This window comes from Pseudonaja textilis, chromosome 12 (genome assembly GCF_049901715.1).
Source record: "Pseudonaja textilis isolate UNSWEBS1 chromosome 12, rPseTex1.2, whole genome shotgun sequence".
NCBI lineage: Eukaryota > Metazoa > Chordata > Lepidosauria > Squamata > Elapidae > Pseudonaja > Pseudonaja textilis.
Window position 1 is genome coordinate 15,249,729 of NC_142001.1, and position 7,655 is coordinate 15,257,383.

The window sequence follows — 7,655 nt, forward strand, 5'->3', positions numbered from 1 at the left end:
TCTCTATTCACCAAGTCCGTCTAAAATGTCCCAGCATATTTGGGCATGAGAAAGAAAAGAGAGCCAACGTGGCTTATATAGTAGAAAATAGTGCAATATTCCTTGCAACCTTCTCCAAGTTTAGGGTACATAATTTTTATTACACCCCGTAAAGAGTCCCTCATCCCTACTAAATTTATAAGAAGTCACTCTGCAGGCACTGTGCCAAATACTTTTTTTTTTTTTTTTGAAGTCAGGAGTTCAGAAACAATATTGGCTAAATTTACTTCAGCTTCCTTAAAGGAAAAAAAAAGTAGAAACCCCTGAGGAATACCTGGTGGGTTGTTATCAGCTTCAATACCACCTCCACCCGCTTCTACCTCCTTTCTTTCTTTCTTTCTTTTCATCTAAAAAAACATAATTTCTTTAGCTGACTTTTTACAAAATGAAAAACCTTTGAAGGGAAAAAAAAATGTTTGCATATCAAGCGATATCGCTAGAAGTCTAATACAGGCTCCGAAGACTTGATAAAACCCTCAAACAGCCAATGTGTTTCCTGTATCTCATAGGTGGAAATCTGTCAACAGCTATTTATATCCTGACACATTTCTAATATGATCTTCATACTATTTATGCTTCACATCAAGTGCCTAAGTAATTGGAACAGTCTGCAATAAAGCGATTGTCAGTTTCCTTTTTCCTCTTCTCAGCTCAGAAGAAGGTACCCAGCAAACAACAGTTAATGCGAGGATGGCAAAGACAGTGGATTAAATTACATGCTTGTGTGAATAGTTAAAAGTAAAACTGTGCCAGAATGCCTCTGCATCTTCCCGTTTTGCTTTCAAGTTTTTCAACCAGCAACTTGGGAAATAACATCCCTTTTCTTTTTAATTATTCAGCTATCAAAGAGTTGAGAGGGAACTTTTTCCTTGAGTTACTTTGGCCACACAAGCCGTGTCTTTGGACAGCTTCACACTATATATCGTGGGTATATGCACAGGGATGCGAGCAAAAAAAAAAGGGCTGAGGGGGGGGGATATTGTAGCCATTACTGCACTAAGTTTAATTTTTCATAGGCCCTGAAAACGTCCTTCCTGAATGTTGGTTACTGTGTTAAGATTTTATGTTCTTCTCCTGCCACTCTCCTGATTTTATTTATGGTTTTAAGGGGAGGTGGAAACATGCAGCAGAGTCAAGAGAGGAATCAGCCTGGAATTATTATGTTCCTGCAAATGGTCAAAGCCCAGCTCCCCTTGAATTCTGTAAAACTCTTTATCGAATGCCAGTTTAATGCTAGATCCTTGTATATAGGCAATAGCAATAGTATTTATACTTATTTACTGCTTTATAATGCTTTCCAGCCCTCTATAAGCGGTTTGCAGAGTCAGCTTCTTGTCCCCAACAACCTGGGTCCTCATTTTACCCACCTTGGAAGAATGGAAGGCTGAGTCAACCTGGAGCCTGGTGGGATTTGAACTGCCAAATTGTAGGCAGCTGGCTGCAGAAGAAGCTTGCAGTACTGCACTCTACTTATGCTAGTAGTTAGAAATATGATCAAAATTGAGGGTCTACATCCGTGTTTTTCGAACTGCCAATCAGCAGAACTAGCTTGCAGTACTGCACTCTAACCACTGCGCCACCATGACTCACTGTGGCAAAAAACAATGAATCAGATTAACTAGAATGTAAATATATGGTCGACTTCCGGTTTACAAGAGTTTGGCAGCAGCAGGGATTTGCATTTCTGCACGATCCCTGCTGCGCTCGCTGCTGAGGTGCCCCTGATCTGGGTGGATTTGGGGGATATAGCTGCCCCGTAGAGGCAGCTGAAGACAGGGGGGATCCGGACAGAGTTTTGGGGGTGTTGCAGACCCCCTCTCCAGCCAGAAAAACCCCCTTTTCCCGAAACTCTGTCCCCTTTTTATATGGGGGGCAAAACGAGTTTGTTAGTGAAGTTATGGCTACTATTTTGACTTTGTTTGATCTCTACCACCACCCCATTAAAAAAAAAAAACATTTCCAGAAGCTGCAGCATTATATCACTTCAGTGAGTCACTTTCTCTCACTGACTGTGGTGGAATGAAGGAGGAAGGGGTTCAGTTCCGGAGGAGCAAGTGACAGTGAAGTTTGTGTGGGTGAAAGGGGGTGAAGTCAGGTCCACCCTAATAATTCCCAGAGTATATGTCTTATACTGGAAATAGCCTGTTTTAGTTTGGCAAGATTTCTGTCTCTAAGTAAGGAAAGGAGAAGAGAGGAGAGGAGAGGCCACTGAAGTGCTCAGTAGCTTCTTCATGATCCATATAATTAAATAATTTGGATTTCGTTTTTTTTTTTTTTCCTTTTTAGTGGTATCTGTCCATGGCCTATAGGGAAGAATTTCCAAACTGAATTTAAACATGTCACTCTCCTCGTTAACTGTCAGCAACCCATTTATCTTTCAGATTTAAAAAAAAAAACTGTAGCATATGCGCAAGGCTTTGCAAAGTCTTGGAACCTCATTTTAAATTACTCCCCCCCCCTCAAAAAAAAGCAATTTGATTAACTGTTGCAATTTTAAAGCATTATAACACGGTGACTTGACATGGGTTTATAAGATTGCATGCATATTGCTCAGCTAGGCTTTATCTAACAAGAACAACCAACAGGAGGAGCAATCTTTTTGTCATTATTGTTGAGGTCCACATTCCATTGGGTGGTGGGAGGGCTTGAATCAAATACTGGGCAGGGTTACGGGGAGTGTAGGAGGCAGATCTTACTTATCTTTATTGTACACATCCAATTTTTAGTTTTTTCTTTCCTGCCAGACAGGCGGTTGTTGCCAAGGGATCAGGCTACCTTCTTTGGAAATCTAAACATATAGCAATAGAACTTAGCACAGACTTATATACTGCTTTACAGTGCTCTACAGCCCCCTCTAAGCAATTTACAGAGTCAGCCTATTGTCCCCCAACCATCTGGGCCCTCATTTTACCCACCCCGGAAGGATAGAAGGCTGAGTCAACCTTGAATCTGGTGAGTCTCGAACTGCCAAATTGGAGGCAGCCGACAATCAGCAGAAGTAGCCTGTAGTACTGCACTCTAACCACTCAGCCGCCACAGCTCATATGATGGTTTTCAGAGGACCTCAAATTTGTTCAAGAAACGTTTCTATAGGTTGATAGACAGATGGATGGATAGATGGATGGATGGAAATAGATCTTACCAAACAAGGAGAATACCCTTTTCAAGTGGCAACATTTTAAATCTCTCTCTTTAAACAGAACCATGTTAATAGACAAGGTACATCATCAGTATATTTTAAGATGAATGCTGAACTACAGCTGCAGAACTTGAACTGAGGTCACAGCTCTTCCCGGATTCAACATGAAGGCAGCCAATTATGCTTCAGAAGGTGTAAATTGCTTATGTAGTGAGCATCTGTAGGAGTTACTCTCACCTCTTCCTACTACACCAAGGGGATGTCAGGTTAGCCTGCGGCTTCCAAGGAACTGAAGACGTACTTCACTAAACTGGCTATTTTTATTCTCTCTTCACCTAGAGTTTGCACCTCTGTTTATATATTATTTACTCTTAAGGTGTGTGTGTGTGTGTCTGTGTGTGTGGTTTTACCTGTCTGTTGTGTGCAGCACAATTGCTTTCAGTGTGATGGCTATATAAATCAAATGATAGATAGATAAATAGGTAGGTAGGTAGGTAAGGTATGTAGGTAGTAGAAGTGGTATTCAGCAGGTTCTGACCAGTTCTGGAGAACCGGTAACAGAAATTTTGAGTAGTTCAGAGACCCGGCAAATACCACCTCTGACTGGAGATTTTACAGTATCCTTCCTCTGCCACGCTCATCAAGCCATGCCCACAGAACCGGTAGTAAAAAAAAAAGAATCTCACCACTGATAGGTAGGTAGGTAGGTAGGTAGATAGATAGATAGATAGATAGATAGATAGATAGATAGATAGATAGATAGATAGATAGATGATAGACAGATAGTTTTAATATAAAAATTGGCACACTCTAAAATGGCCACCATATGTATTAAGAACCCTATGGCAAATCAAGTAAATGCAAACATCGTAGTAAGAACCAGAGCAACAAATGTTGGATAATCTGGATGTCCTTAAACCATATTTGTCCCTTGAAATCCCCTTCTTCAATCTGCCTAGTGTTTAGATTCATTATATCCAAAACATTGAGGTAAAATCAGAACATTTTTCTAGGAAGATATAATGTTGATCATATTGGAAAAGGTCTGTTTCTTTTCCACTTAAAAAGTAAGAGCTCCAAATCTATTTTTGTTATTTTGAAATTTATTAGAAAAGTGCATTCCAGGAAAAGTTTCAGTTCAATGATCCTAAATTTAACTTCACCCTAAAAAAAAAAAAAAAAAATCCTTCCGGGCATATATGAGGAAAGACAGATCAGAAAGCTTTCTTGCCCTTTGTTTTCAAAAGGATAAATAAGTATTTTGGCTAAAAGTATTATGCCCTTCTTCAGTGGTAAAGCGGAGATGAATAAAGCAAAGGCAAACTTGAAAAAAAAAACACCATTTTTTTTCTTTTTCTCCTCTTTCTAAAATAGTGAGATATTCCCTGGGGTCACCTTTCTTTCTCCCTTTTTGCAACTTGACTTCTTTGACTTGTCACTGACAGAATGAAATCTTGAAACACGGAAAACCTGTCAGGGTCACTGCTCAAATGTGAATGTGAGTTTGGTCGAGGGGCTGAAAGAATTCTTTCTCCTCAAGCCAACACTAAAAAGCAGTTCTTTATTCCTTCAATTACAAGTTTTGGCATATTAGGAAGCTAAATTCATTCTTTCTGTCACCTTCTCTCTCCTTCCTTTTCTCCCCGTTCTCATTCAGTTTGATGAAAGAGAATTTCCTTTTCAAATAATTTTCCCCTGCCCTCCTCACAAGTAAAATACAATTTGATAAAATTCTCACGGGTGGATCACAATGCATTCAAAAGGTCACCAAGATGTGTGCGACTGTCTTATATTTCGTTGCAGAATCATCTCTGCATTGGAAGGCTTTCTAAGTCTTCCGCTAAATCCAGAGGGAAATCTTATGAAAGAACTCTTAGGAAGTGTTGCATAACCAGTGAAAGTTAACAGTGATGAAGTATGTGTAAGAATGAAAACAAACAGTTGCACCCTCTGTTATTCCAATAATATGTTCAGAGGCTCCATCTGGGAAATTGCAAGAAATTCTCAAGCAGCCTGAGAATAAAGCAAAAAAACCAGAAGTCTCTTTCATAGGTAAGTTTTGAGAAATGTTGGCATAGCACTGCCAGGCAAGTTTCATAAAATTGCCAACTTTAATTCTGACCTTGATATAAAGAACACTCAATATATGGATACTTACTGTATGTAAGTAAGTATGTGATTTTCATGTGATTGGAATCTTTTTCATGTGATTGGAATCTCTTCGAGGGGTTTATTTCATTTATTTAATCGATTTATTTGATTTCTCAATCACTTACAAGATAATAGGTATAAGTATAAACATGAGTAAGAATACAAGAAATAGGAACTAATAAATGGGGACAATAGGACAGGGACAGTAGGCACGATGGTGCATTTATGCACTCCCCCTAAAGACCTCTTAGGAATGGGGTGAGGTCAATAGTGGATAGTTTGAGGTATTTCATACTCACAATATGAAATAATGTGATGATCTGGTTCAATAAAGGAGATTACTTGTACCTCAGGGTTGTAATGAGGGATCTTTGGTGCTCTCTGAGCTTCATTGTTTCTTGCAGATGTTTTATTACCTGAACCAGGCAACATCATTAGTGATGTTATCTAGTTTGGGTAATGAAGTGTCTGTAAGAAAACAACCAAGCTCAGAAAGCAGCAAGGTTCTAGATCTGGTTCAAATATATGAACAAGATAAACCACAATTCACAAAAGCTAGTGCTTGGCTTCACTGATCAGACTAAACCAGAACAAACCAGCTTCATTATGGTGCAGTTTGTGATGTAAATCAAGACAATTTGAAGATCTTTGGAATTTCTTAAGCTTGTGGTCCATCAACATCCTCGCGTGATCATTTCATACCCCTTATGAGATGTTCCTAAATAGAAAATGAATTTATTGTAATGGGAAACTGACCTGGTCTGTAGCTGACTTTTTAACTTGAAACAAGGGTATTAATTTTGGGCTACCAACATGTTTTGAGTTTTGCCTTTATTTTATGTTTTGCATGGTTGATCCAGTTATTAACTAGTCCTGCATCCAAACTCAGAGCACTAACATCAAACAAGCTTTGATTCATTAAAAATCAGAAGGCCCAATGAGAAATATATAAAAGGGTTGGTTTGTGGAGAAGGAAGGAAGGAAGGAAGGAAGGAAGGAAGGAAGGAAGGAAGGAAGGAAGGAAGGAAGGAAGGAAGGAAGGAAGGAAGGAAGGAAGGAAGGAAGGAAACCATAGTGGCACAGTTTTTACAATGCAGTGTTGCAGGTTGACTCTGTTCACTGCCAGAGTTTGATTCTCACCAGGCTCAAGGCTGACTCAACCTTCCATTCTTCCAAAGTTGGTAAAGTGAGGATCCAGATTGTCAGGAGCAATATGCTGACCCTATAAACTACTTAAAGTGGGCTGTAAAGCACTGTGAAGTGGTATATAAGGCTAAGTGCCATTGCTATTTTTTTTTAAAAAAAAACATTTTGCTTCTCATCCAAGAGGATGAACTGAACCAAATAAGCTTCTTGGATGAGAAGTTAAAACATTTTCAAAGAAAAAACAACCAAGAAAATCCAGTTTCCTCTTGGAAAAGCACCATTGGGAACATTTTTCTTATATGTATATTTATATTTTTCTTGTATGTATCCATGTATTTATAGCTACGTTTTCACTTATACCTATTATCTTGTAAGCAATCGAGAAAAATAAGTAAATAAATAAATAAACAAATGAATGAACAAACAAACAAATAAATAACATTATTTGGGATGTGATCCATTTTTTCTGCCATCTGCTTCGGCAATACCAAAAAAGCTACTTTGCGTTAAGTTGGACTATTTGTTGAACCTGACTCACCGCAAATCTCAGGTAGAGCTGGCATTCATTTCAATATTCTGATCCTATAGATTCCAAAGTTTGAACTGGGAAGTGGGGGAGAAATTTCTGTCTGTTAAACAGTGGCTCCAACAACTAACTAATAACCCTTCTTCAATAGTGCATGCATTTATTTATTCTGGCACATTTTTTCCTCTCTTTCATGGCTCATTTTCATCACCACACTCCCTGAAGAATAGAGAGCTGTGTATGGTGGCCCAGGTCTGTCTGCACAGACAATACATAGTTAGAATTCATGAGCGGGAGATGAATTTTGGCAGCCAGGGAGAGAAATATTCAATAGCCAGCTCATTTTTCCTTTCTTCTTTTTTTTCTAGACTACCTGCCAGCTGACAGGAACATAAAGGAAGCTCATTTGTGAAAACGGTGTTACTATTTTCTCAGTGACATTAAAATGTATGAACATGCTGGGCAAAGAGTCTGTCACAGATTCAGTGGTGGGGTGTTCACCCCACACACAAAGCTGAAATCAAAGAAATCACTTGAGGCTTCAATGCCATGGGTGAACCCAACCGCCATTCATGACATGTATCAGGCCCCTAGGCCACTATAGGAAGTGAGAAGAATGCTGGAAGCAAACCATTGCTCTAAAGAGATGGGCGA

At 39.1% G+C, this 7,655-nt stretch overlaps 1 long non-coding RNA gene across 1 annotated transcript in view; it reads left to right on the plus strand.

Moving 5' to 3' along the window:
* Positions 1–7,433, plus strand: part of LOC148124786 (uncharacterized) — a 92,839-nt gene extending 85,406 nt beyond the window's left edge. The window contains exon 3 of the long non-coding RNA XR_015745016.1: positions 7,370–7,433. This is a non-coding gene — a long non-coding RNA (uncharacterized LOC148124786). The remainder of the gene's footprint in view (positions 1–7,369) is intronic.
* The last annotated feature ends 222 nt before the right edge of the window (positions 7,434–7,655 follow it).